General features: G+C 47.9%; 1 protein-coding gene and 1 long non-coding RNA gene across 6 annotated transcripts in view; one reads left to right on the top strand and one right to left on the bottom strand.

The window, feature by feature from the left end:
* Window positions 1-4,003, bottom strand: part of LOC144172968 (uncharacterized) — a 52,871-nt gene extending 48,868 nt beyond the window's left edge. The window contains exon 1 of the long non-coding RNA XR_013323139.1: window positions 3,661-4,003. This is a non-coding gene — a long non-coding RNA (uncharacterized LOC144172968). The remainder of the gene's footprint in view (window positions 1-3,660) is intronic.
* The window catches only part of LOC144155746 (uncharacterized), a 260,323-nt gene that overhangs the window by 110,485 nt on the left and 137,634 nt on the right, over window positions 1-12,204 (top strand). The window lies entirely within an intron of this gene.

Below are 12,204 nucleotides of genomic sequence, written 5' to 3'. Positions count from 1 at the left end.
GAGCATTCAATGGCGAAGTGTAATTTGGCTACGTGGACAACTTGTATAGTAGTATACTGCCACCCCATTTTTGCGTCTATGATGCTTCGTCCCGTGACCCCTTTCCCATCCTAAAGAATGGGTGTTGGAGGGAGAGGTGGGACTATAACCTGCCGAAATCGCGACCGCTATCAAAAGGGCGCCGTGAATTCACATTTAATGTCCAGAAAGCGCCAAAGCAATATTTAAAGAGAGAACCTTTAAGGGATGCTAGGTTAGCCACTGATCTCATCTTCGCTAGGCCAGGTGGGGAAAAAAATGAATTACTGAATAAAGGTGTCGACTCGGCCTAGTCGGGTTGCGGGTTTGGAAGTGATCGAGCAAGGCAGATGCTCATCTCCGCAGGTGGACGCCGCTGGAGAGATCGGAGTCGCACAAGGAGCCAAAAACTTGTCTGGCCGCGGCTACTGGGGCGTAGAGCCAGTCTTGCAGAGAAGTGATTCCGTTGGCCCTGTGCTGGCTCCGTTCGGGCTGTCCAGAAAAGGTGCTCGATATTAGGTGCGGCTCATGGGGTGCAAGTAACGCTTGTGTGGGGTTGCGTCGCTGTTTTAAGGTGTGGGTTTAGCACTTATGCTTGTGGTACAGGCGGTCGGTCGCCCATTTTTTGGTATGTACTTTCGCCAATTGTGAAGGATGCATTCGGGAACACTGCCCTGGTTCAAGCATTATGGGTGAGGTCGTGGAGACCAGGCGTTAGCCCTGGGGGCAAACGTCGGTCTTTTGGGGAATGACTCTTAAGAGCCAATTCCTAACGAACTTCTTGTAGGTGTGACGTGTTTTATGCGGGTCAAGTTGGGGGTTGTACAGAAGAGGTGAGGCTGGTTGGAACGAGCACGAAAAAATTAGCTAGTTAGGTCGCGCGCCATTTCGTTGTGTAAGGTAGTATGGTAGTATAGTATAGTATAGTATAGTATAGTATAGTATAGTATAGTATAGTATAGTATAGTATGGTATAGCATGTATAGTATAGTGTAGTATAGTATAGTATAGTATAGTATATTATAGTGTGGTATACAGTAAAGCCAGCTTATATCGAGCACGGATAGATCGAATTATTGCCTATATCGAACCCTTGTATAATTCTGGTAAAAATTACATGCATTTAAAACTTTTTATATCGAACGCGATTTTGCTCACAATGGATATATCGAACTCTCCAGCGCGGGATTTTCCGCTCTCCTTTGGCATGTGTCAGGCTTTCCCGCAATACATCGGCGCGCAGTGGTGGCGCGGGTGTCGCTTGCAACTCCCGCGCGAGCTCGGGCGCGTCCAAACCGGCCGTGGCAGAGTGGACCAGCTCCACGCATGCATGCCGATGGAGCCGAAAGCACCACATTGGGCGCTGCGGGCTGCGGTGTCACCGAACTTTCAAGTCTGCGCCACTCGCTGCGCGCACTTGCTCGGTTCGCTGGGTTCGCCGTTATTCGCTTGTACCCATGCTTGTCTCCGCGCTGTCGAAGACGCCGAGGACTCCGTACCACTTCCGAGCACGAGCGAAGCCGTCGCTGCCGTTGCCTTGCTACGGCGATACTGCAGTGCCATTGAGGGCAGCGGTCTTGTGCTTGTCGACTGATTAGATACCGTGGAGCAAGCAGTCACCAGCAACGCGTTGCGCTCCAAGAAGCAGGCTACACTCACGAAGTTCTTCCGCCCCAATAAATTATGGTTTCCTTTCCTGGAAAGTGACGTATCAATAGTGAACTGCAGGGTGGTAAGAGCTCAGCGTTAGCTCGTGACTCCATCGGCAAGATTGCTCTCATATAAGTTTTTTTTTGCTTCACTTTCTATGTCGAATTTTTGCTATATCGAACTATTTTACAATCCTCGCGCTGTTCGATATAAGCGGGCTTTACTGTAGTATAGCAGAATATAGTATAGCATGGTGTAGTATTTAGGCATACAAAAATGATTTCGGCTTAACCAAGGTAACAGCAATTAAACTACGCTGTCATCTGGCCTTCGTCCTGCAGTGGTCAAAAAATGGATATGATAGCCCCCGGGGATTTTATTTCTGCCTTCCGCCAGCTCCCAAATTGAATTACATTTGATGCTAATGACGTTGGATCATAGAATCAGTTGCGGTAAACTAATCAGCCCCGGATAGAATGCGCAGCCGCATGCGGCCGCAAAAACCAGTGTTAACAAATGGGGCAAGCTAGATGCAATGTTGTTCTGTAATCTCGAGGTAAGTTGCATATTTATCTACATTAAATTCACAATATTGCTTCATTGCTAGGAATGGTTCTACTTAGAGTTAGTTTCGAAACTACCAAGCAATATATACATGTAAAAAAGCTTTTGAAAGTTCAGAATAGTCTGCAACATTTTAACTTATTTCGTCTCCCTAGTTGTTTTGTTTTTTGTCCACTGAAATTCGCTGTGGTCTCTACGTCACTTTTCTTGTGTTACAAATGTGCTCAAAAAAGGTAAAACCTATGCTTAAATAACTGGCGGAGTGTTTTAACATGCTTAGGCAAGAAGTGGAATGTCAACGTTAAAAATCTGGCAATTTATTTAATGAGCCACCTAGGGTGTGACTAATCTCAGTTAACATAATTCGCGAATAGGGTATGCTTTTGACGTGCATTACGGTATGCATAAAACACATCGATAATATGAATAATTTGCACTCTAGAAAAGAATTACATTGTTAACAGCTTCTTATGTTGGGAAATTCATTAACTTTTCATTATTACATAGTTAGCAGTAGAAACATTCCACTCTGCTTGTCCTGACAGCTTATTTTGTGCATTTTGGACGTCGGACAGCAATCTCTGAGTACCGTCGTGCGTTTGGATTTATTGTCTAAGTGCACTACTTAACTGAATGAAACACCCCCCCTTCCCTTCCCCCGAGTGGTTTCTCAGTTATATTCTTACGCTCCCGGACGCCCTTACCCACCGCGCCACTCGGCTAAGCCCGAAATGCGAATACATATGCTATTTGTAAGCCTGGAAAGCATAGAGGCGAGGGTTGGAAAGCCACCCGCCGTGGTAGCTCAGTGGCTATGGCGTTGTGCTGCTGATCCCAAGGACGCGGGTTCGATTCCCGGCCGCGGCGGCCGCTTTTCTCATGGAGGCGAAGAGCGAAAACGCTCGTGTGTTCGAGATTTCGGCGCACGTTAAAAATCCCCAGGTGGTCCAAATTAAACCGGAGCCGTCCACTACAGCGCACCTCATCGCCTATGTAGCGTCGGCGCGTTAAACCTCAAAATCAATCAATCAATCAATCAATCAATCAATCAAACTGTTAACTTCATTCTCTCTCTCACACGCGCACTCGCGCACGCACACGCGCACGCACACGGCGATGCTCTGGAATCGGCGTAGATGGGGCTGGGCTAGCCCGACAAACCAGCTCGACACTACTGTTTTTGGTTCATGTAAGCAAAGCAAGGACCCATTTATCGCATCCCATGGATTTTATGCAGGAAGAAACACCATTTCAATAAGACAGCTTATGAGCGCACGGCAACCTGCTTTTCCGCATCCTCGGCCTTGTCCTACTCATGCTTTTTTAACATTTCTTATTTCATTTTGAAACCTTGTAACTTAAACGGACCAAGGATTGTGGCTCTGCACTGTGACTGTCACGTTGCCCGTTAGGTTTTCGGCTACTTACCTACAGCTACGTTTCCTTCACTTCGCCGAAAAGCGCCAAGGCTGCCGATCCACCGACGTCGCGTATTCCTCCGCTCTGTTCACATGCCTGCGCCCAGCAGAAGCGAGGACGGCAGCGCGGCATTATAACCACCGCTCCGGTCCTGCCCGTCACGGGAAGACCGGGCGGGCATTTGCATTCTGCCGGGACGTTGTCTGTCCGTCCTTATCGCGCCGTCGGCCTCCTGTCCGTTGGCGACTTCCCGCACTGCCCCCGTCGCGCTTTCCGTCAGCCACGACGTTGAACGGCAGAGCCGCCGATGTCAACCCCCCCCCCTTTTCTTCCTCTCGTACGGCTTTGGAACGCCCGAATGGTTCGGCGAGCTGGGAGTGATCAATCCCGCCCATGACTGATAGTGGAATTTTATCACGAAATGCAGCTTAGTCTGGCGAATGGTGGAAAAAAAAAAAAAAGAAAACTCCGCAAGTCAGCAACAATTCAGGCGTGCACAGCGCTACAAATGCAACCCACGCACTTTCAGCACATAGAAGCCGCGACGCATAAATGTGTTGAGTGCGCGGAAAGCTTCATGGGAGCGTATTACGTGCAATGCTGGCTGAACTAGATGCTGGAGTCACCGGGGCGTACATCACGCAAGACTTGCGTCGGGTCGCAAGAGAGAAGCACAAAGTCGACCGCCCGGAGGACGGCGCAGCGTTGTTTTCTTTCTTTTTGCTTTTCTGCATCTCCCTTCCTCCCCCTTTATCAAAGAGTCATCGCCGTATAACGCGCCAAACGAACAGCGTGCAAGCCGCTTTACGGCCATCGTTGAGGCACGCGCCTGACGAGCGCGATTGGCTAATTCCGCTCTACCATTACAGCCATCCCAAGGCTGTGTTTCACTAAGCCCGTGCGCCGGACTCGAGTGGCTGAGCGAATGTAAAACATCGAAAAAGGTACAATGACAAACATCAGATGAGGCGGTCAAATACGAGCGTATGCTTTTCGACCATGGATTTGTATAATGAGCAGCCTATGCACCTACGGTTGGCGTAATTGAAAAGGTACGCGCCGCTCAGAAGGCTTTCCGAGCTCAATTAATTGTTGGAAATTCGCAACGTTTTCACTTTGCACCGGCTAATGACGTAGCAAATGATTCGCATTTTTGGGGCTTAATTTTTGTTCTCTAGCCCTGGCATACCACTGAGAGACTGCATTAGGGTACTTATAATAATGATATTCATCGTACGAACAATAAAGACCCCGACGAACTTCTCGGACACAATTTATTGATGTAATCAATTAAGTCATATTCAAAGAACACCTGCCTCACTGTCCGATTCCCTGCTTCGCTATGCTGCTCTACATCGTTGCTTCCTCGTACCCCATGCTTTTTACCTACCTCTCCCTGTCAACAAAAAAACTGCATAACTTTAATGCAGCGCGCCTTAACTGAGATTGAAATGCACCTCACTTGTGTCGATCGCGGGGGACCAAACTGAATGTGCAGAGCTGTAGAAATAAACAGAAGTAAAACGAATGGCATTCGTTCTTACAAATGACAGTGATGGAGGAAACGCTGGCAATAGAAGGAAGCTAGCTATCAGCACATACAGAACGTACGCACTCATACACGAGCAGGGTAACATTATGCACAACATGAAAGTAGCAGAACGATTCTACACCAGGCCATACGCCAGCGACTTTATAGACCAAGGGAAACTACTGAGCGTACAAGCTTAGCTTACGATGTCCCACTAGCAACTAAAGAGGAAGTAGGAAAGGCTCCCAAGGGCATGAAAAGAGGAAAAGCTGCAGGTGACGAAGGCATAACCGTTGATCTTTTAAAGCAGGGAGAAGATATTGTACCGGGAGAGCCTACTGCGCTATTTTTAGAAGGCTTAAGGACTCTTAAAGTGCCCACGGCCTGGAAAAACGCCAACATAGTTCGGATTCGCCAGAAAGGGTACACCAAAGACCTTAAGAATCACAGACGCATCACAGCCTACTCTCAGTTGTAGGCATGCTGTTTACCAAAGTAATAGTTGAACGCTTAATTGAAAGCCTAGATTCCCAGCAATCCACAGAGAAAGCTGGGTTTAGGAAAGAATACACAACAATGAATCACAGCCACGTCGTCAATCAAGTAATTGAAAAATCAGCAGAGTACAAATCAGCAGAGTACAATAAACCCCTTTACAGAGCGTTTATAGACTAACAAAAATCGTTTGATTCAGTACACGCCGTAGCAGTGCGGAAAGCATTAAAAGACCAGGGAATAGAGCAGACCTACGTAAGACTTCTAGACGACATGTATAAAGGATGTACAGGCAGGATAATCCTTCACAGGCAAAGCGACGAATTCCCGGCCCGAAAGGGCGTACGACAGGGTGATACCATCTCGCCAAAACAGTTCACAGCATGTCTTGAGGGGGAATTCAGGAAGCTTGGATTGGAAAACACAGGATTATGAATAAATGGAGAATACTTGAGCCATTTGAGGGTTGCAGACGACATAGTCTTGCTAAGTCAGCCTGATGAACAACTGCAAAAAATGTTTCAGCAACTAGAATTGCAGATCACGTCTGTGGGGCTAAAAGTAAATGCAAATAAATCTAAAGTAATGATGAATAAACATGCAGAAGGCGCCCTGTTCAGCATATGTAACAAAAACTTAAAACAAGTAAAAGAAAATCACTACCTCGGACAGGTTGTCAGTACTGTCCCCAACCAGGAGAGAGAAAGAGAGAAATCGGGCGAGGATGCGTATGGGCTCGGGAGTGCTCGGCAAGCACTCCCAAATAATAAGAAGCAAGCTACCTATATCACTCAGATGAAGAAAATACAACCAGTTCATCTCGCCGGTGATTACATATGCGTCGGAAACATTGCGTCTGAATAATGAACTGGAAAGCAGTCTTAGGTCGGCTCCACGGGCAATGGAACGAAGAATGACCGGAGTAACACTTAAGAAGAGGAAACAAGTTTCCTGCATCAGGGAACAAACTTGAGTGGATGATATCGTAGTTCAAATAAAGGAAAAAGAAATGGACTTGGGCTGATTATGTAGTGAGACAAAATTACAACTGGTGGACCACCAGGGCAACAGAATGGACACAGAGACACGGGTCTAGAAGAACGAGAAGGCCAATAACTCGTTTGAGGGATGAAATAAGAAAATGCAGGGGGAAAGAATGCGCTCTAGCAGTGCAGGGCAGGAGAAGTTGGAGGTCGATGGGAGAGCCTTCTCCCTGCAGTGGACCTAGTAGGCTGTTGTTTTTGTTGTTGATGATGATGATGATGAAGCAGCGAAGTTACGCAAGCGGCACCAGCTAGCCTCAAAGTAGACTGCAACGCTGTCGTATTGTAGTGGGCGTGCCTGCCCGCAATGCTCGCGGCTGTGACGGCGATCGTCCTCGCCATTTCTCATTTCTATGGCGTGAGTTGTTTGTGCCCGGATTGCTGCGTTCGTGACGAGCATGCTTAGTTGATGCATGCAGAGGTTGGGACTCGGAGGTTGGTGAGGTTGGACGGAAGTACAGCGGATGGAGCGCCTCGCGATGACCTTGAGGCTTGTGCTTGTGCAACAGAGGGCCGACGAAGCGAGGTTGCGGCACCGCCGTCGACCCTCGTCTTCACCAGCACCAAGCTGGAGTTTTCGAGCTGACGCTAAAATTTGCGGCAACCACGTTTGACCGTCATTTATTGTCTTTAACGGCTGCCCTAGATCGCAAGTACTGCTTTTCTGTCAATTGTTCAGTAACTTCTTTCATTGAAAGGAACATCTCGCAACTTCACTTGGCCTTGCGACGCGATCAATCTCGGAAAATCTTGACGCCGGTACCGAAAAAACTCCCATGCGTGTCGTAATATTGCGCCACCATCGTCGACAAACGCGGATCGTGCCGAAAAGGCCCCATCGGTGCAGCCAGACACTTCAGCGGAGCACTTTTCTTCAAAGTCACCCCAAGAAGTCAAACCTAAATGGATTTAGGCGCAGATGAACGCGCAGGTGCAGATTGCACAAACTTAGTGCAAACGATGGGTGAGAAAAACAGTCACGCGTGCGTCTGCAGAAAATTAACTGCACATTTCGTCGTTTCCAGCAAATATCACTTGATCCTAATGTCTTGTTAAGTACAGTACAGTACAGTACAGTACAGTACAGTACAGTACAGTACAGTACAGTACAGTACAGTACAGTACAGTACAGTACAGTACAGTACAGTACAGTATTGCGTAGTATCGTATAGTACATTTTAAGAAATTACCAAGTTAACACGGTGACCTTACTGGGGTTAGGTAACACGGAGGGAGGTGGGGTTGCGATTCACAGTGCGTTTCAATGCACGTGGCCTCCCGATCTGGAGGGCGAACATGAGTTCGCCTGGCTGTATAGATAGTATTCACACAAAAGTTTAGCGGCCGATTTGTTCTCTTGGCAACACTGAAAACCGCCGTGACCGTGCCCACCGTGTCTGCGCATGCGTACGCCTCTTGCAGACAAAAAAAAAAAAAAAACAGGCCCCGGCGTCGGTGCCGTTACCACCCGACTCTCGGCCGTGGCGTCAAAGTCAACAGATATGAATAATATAGCAGTGACATTGTGTGGTGGTGCTCTATTTGCCCTAGAGAACTCTGGTTCACAACTGGAGAATGGAGCCGCGGTTGCTGCGTCTGCGAACACGGAGATCAACACGTGTGCGCCCGCACCTTGCCCACGGCAAAGACGTCCAGTACAAAAGCCAAATAATGCTCCCGCGCACGCCGGCTGAGATACGGAAGCATCGCAGCAGTGCGCACTAACGTTGGTGTGCACGTTGTTAGCTGGGAGACTAGCAACATCTATCGGCAAGCGACCGAAAGGAATAGCGCTCGCCGGCAGGGGAGCAATCTGTGGCCGATACCAAAACAAGGCAGCTGGTGGTCAGCTGACCTGTGCCGATGACTTTACTCGTGTCTTGCGAGCGGTAGGCTGTAGGACGCTGCGCGAAACAGTAGTTACGTCGAGGTAATGCCTTTGAGCTTGCTGGGACGCCTTATGCGTGCGCCGCCATGCCCTAGCCCGGCCGCGCTTCCCCGTCACTAAGGCCGCACATATGGTTGAGGCATGCGCGCCACGCCAGTGAATACAACCTATACACGACTGACTGGGGCGAGAAGATTTGTATTGGGGGCAGTTAATATTACATCTGCTCATCTTATGCAAATCACCAGCATTTTATTCTGGGCGATTTTAGTGCACATGGTGGGCATTGGGGGACTCTTAGTCTTGGACACTATAATTGTTACGTGCAACAACAATACATCATATATACTTCCTAGCCTCAAATCCTGGCCGAAACTCCATCATATCAAAAACAGCTCTTAAAACATTTTAGATCTTTTTTTTTAAACATTCAAATGCAGGAGCATCGATCATCGATGTCTGAAATCTCTCCCGCTAAATCCGACGACCTTCACCCCCCCCCCCCCGGTTTTAGTTTTGCTCCAATCCCTAATCAGCGCCGTAGTGCCTCAGCGAAAAATTACAAATACTGTTGCTACTCATGATATGGTCGTGCCATGAGCTCTAAAAAATGCGAACGGCTATAATAGCAAACCCGATGTAAAAAAACTCCTAAATTACGCCAGAAAAAGGCACTAAGGAAGAAAGCCTCTCTCTTTTTGCCTGGGAGGACTCCTGAGAACAAACAAATCGCGCGCCATCAGCCGCAAAGGGTTCGCACAACATCCGACAGATGGCGACGAGTGTACTGGCCAGTAGGAAGACGCAGTGAAACATCCCCCTCGCGAGGGGCACGATCAAATGCAGAGCATTTCCGGGGGCGCACGACGTTAAGTAGTTTTCGTTACGTTAATGTTGTTGCACTTGTGGCAACTGCTGACGAGAGAGCGCTCGTCAGCAGTAATTTGAATGAGTCAAGGATATAAGGCGCGTTAGTAGCGTCCCATTCTGTGTCGGATTTGTGGCGCAGTGGTTAGAGCACCATGTACATTGCATTCCGCCCGCAGGGTCGAGGGATCGAAACCTGGTGCCGGATAGTATTTTTTATATAGTAGGGACAACGACGGTGCGGACTACGGACGTCAACGCGGGTGACATCGTGAGTTACTGAAATGCTCTGCATTTAATACACTTACAAGATACAAAATTAAGACTGCAGAACAATGGGAGACTGTTCTGCTCAGCTCCACACCGGAGGCACAACTCACAGCCGTCTGGATGGATGCCACCGCGAGGATCCGAGGAATCCTGGCTGACGGCTGAGGGAGGGAGACCGTCCAAATCGCCTACCCTTCAGAACCCATCTCGGGCATCAAATAAAGTCATATCTCTCTCTCTCTCTCTCTCTCTCTCTCTCTCTCTCTCTCTCTCTCTCTCTCTCTCTCTCTCTCTCTCTCTCTCTCTCTCTCTCTCTCTCTCTCTCTCTCTCTATTGGTACTGTTAGGCACATGGAGACATAAACGTCTGCTTGTGTAACTTTTTTTATTGGTCCACAGTCCAAGGTATCACGGACTACGATGCGCAGCTCGAGCGGTTCACTGAAATCGTCAAAAGTGGTGTGAATCAATTTATGCCCGAGCGAGGCTTAGCCGCGCAAAGTATTCCTACTGGTTTTTCACACAACTTCGCTTAAATGAAGGAGGTCTAAGAGCACCGGGCTTCATAAATGAGGAGGACGTTTTGCTCCTATACCGTAAAATATGTAAAAGCGTTTATGAGCGCGACCAGCGCTCCTATCTCGATTCCGTGGAGAGCAGTTGAAATTTCCAGCCTGCTGATTTTGAGAGGTATATTCGGGCCCCTAATAACTCGCATGGTCGCATCCGTCTCGTCAGTTCCACTGGGGAGCAAGTCTATGACGCTGCCGACTATTTTGCGCAGCAATTAAGTGTTACATATGGTCAGCATGGTGAGATTGAAATAAACCGCTTGTTGAATCGTGTGCATGGTTCAAGCTTTTCAACGAGAAACTGGTTTTTTGGGAGCAGATTTAAGGCACACGTGATCATCACTGCCGTGCGGTCCTGTCATAAGCACTCCTGCTGTTGTGAAACCCTGCGGCAGTATTTTTGTGCTAGTTCTATACTTCCTTATTCAATCATTCTCTAAAAACGAACGCGTCTCTTTGCACGTGGAAAATTTCTCAAGTGTTCTGCTTTAAAGTCGGGCCCCAAGTAAGTCTGATGCAACAAACTAGACAGCAGTTTCTTTCCTTTGTGCCTGCTCCTTAAGCTGTTCGATACAGCGCGGCACAAAGACTTGCCAAGTTGTGAACAAGTAATCAGCATTTGTTTTATATCCTGAAGGCCGAGAGCCACAAATCTCGCCTGCTCGATGGAGTATAGGGCTCAACAGCGGTTTCAGAGAGGCGCCAGTTCGGCGTTGTTTACGGTAGTCAGAGCAAGGAATTGATTTTGTCTGCCACACATACTTAAGAAGCTTTTACGGGTAGTTATTGAAACACCACTCGTAGCATTGCATAGTTGTCTCCAGAATCAGCTTTGTTACATATAAGCGTAAACGGCCAGACATCTGCTAAGTACAAATCAACAAGTGTTTTGCCCTAAGGCTCCATGTTGGACCATCTCTTGCTTTCTATTTTTATCACCGATGCGTCAACTGCAAATGATAAGTGTTTTTCTCTTATTTTTGTTGACGACATCAAAATGTTCAAACGCACTGAGTCTACCGAAGACTATGTTGCTGTCTGATAGAGGCGCAAAGCAAAAACACCTGTGTATTCGAGATTTCGGCGCAGGTTAAAGATCCCCAGGTGGTCAAAATTAATCTGGAGCCCTCCGCTACTGCACGCCTCATAATCTGTGTAGTTTCGGCGCGTTATACCCCATAATCAATCAACCAATGAAACTGCGTTGCTCTCAAGCAAGATATATATCCTAGTTTTCTAAATGGTGCTCAGGCAACAGCTGAAATCTTAGTCCAACAAAAACAAAAGCCATTTTTAACAACTGAAAAAAAAAACCGCTCTTTGTTTCGCTACACTTTTGGGGGCGGCGACCTGTCTAGGGTTGACGAGATCAAGGACCTCGGCGTGCTCTTTGACAGTGAATGAATTTTCTCGCCTCATGTCAGTGAACTTATGGGCGCTTCACTCTCTTGGCGCTGTATGCAGGTTTCCACTAGACTTCCGTCTCCTCATTCGTTCCTGAAACTATTAGGAACACTTTGTATTCCTTAATTAGAATATTCCTATGTCGTGTGAAACGGAACCTGCAAATAAAAAAAAACATAAATGCAGCTTGCACTGGTGCAAGCTAGCGGTGCAAGGCTGGAGAAACAGCAGAGGCTCAAGAAACAGCGACCCTTCTCCCTTCTTCAGAGACCTGGCTGTAGGATCTCACATGTATTTCCGAAATTGCCGCTCAAAGTTCGCCATGACTGGCAGGCCCGGATCGTTTTGTGCGCAGCCTTTCACATCTCTCCCAGAGTGGACCACCCGCGCTATAGAACCCACGGCAACCGGCTTCGCGAACTCGGTGTCTATAGCGCATCTATATAACTGGGAATCTGTGCTCCACACTTCAGGCGCGAACGCA

The sequence above is a fragment of the Haemaphysalis longicornis genome, unplaced genomic scaffold, assembly GCF_048455015.1.
Source record: "Haemaphysalis longicornis isolate Haplotype H1 unplaced genomic scaffold, Haemaphysalis longicornis Haplotype H1 scaffold_1, whole genome shotgun sequence".
Taxonomy (NCBI): Eukaryota; Metazoa; Arthropoda; class Arachnida; order Ixodida; family Ixodidae; genus Haemaphysalis; species Haemaphysalis longicornis.
This window is presented reverse-complemented; position numbering and strand designations above follow the sequence as displayed.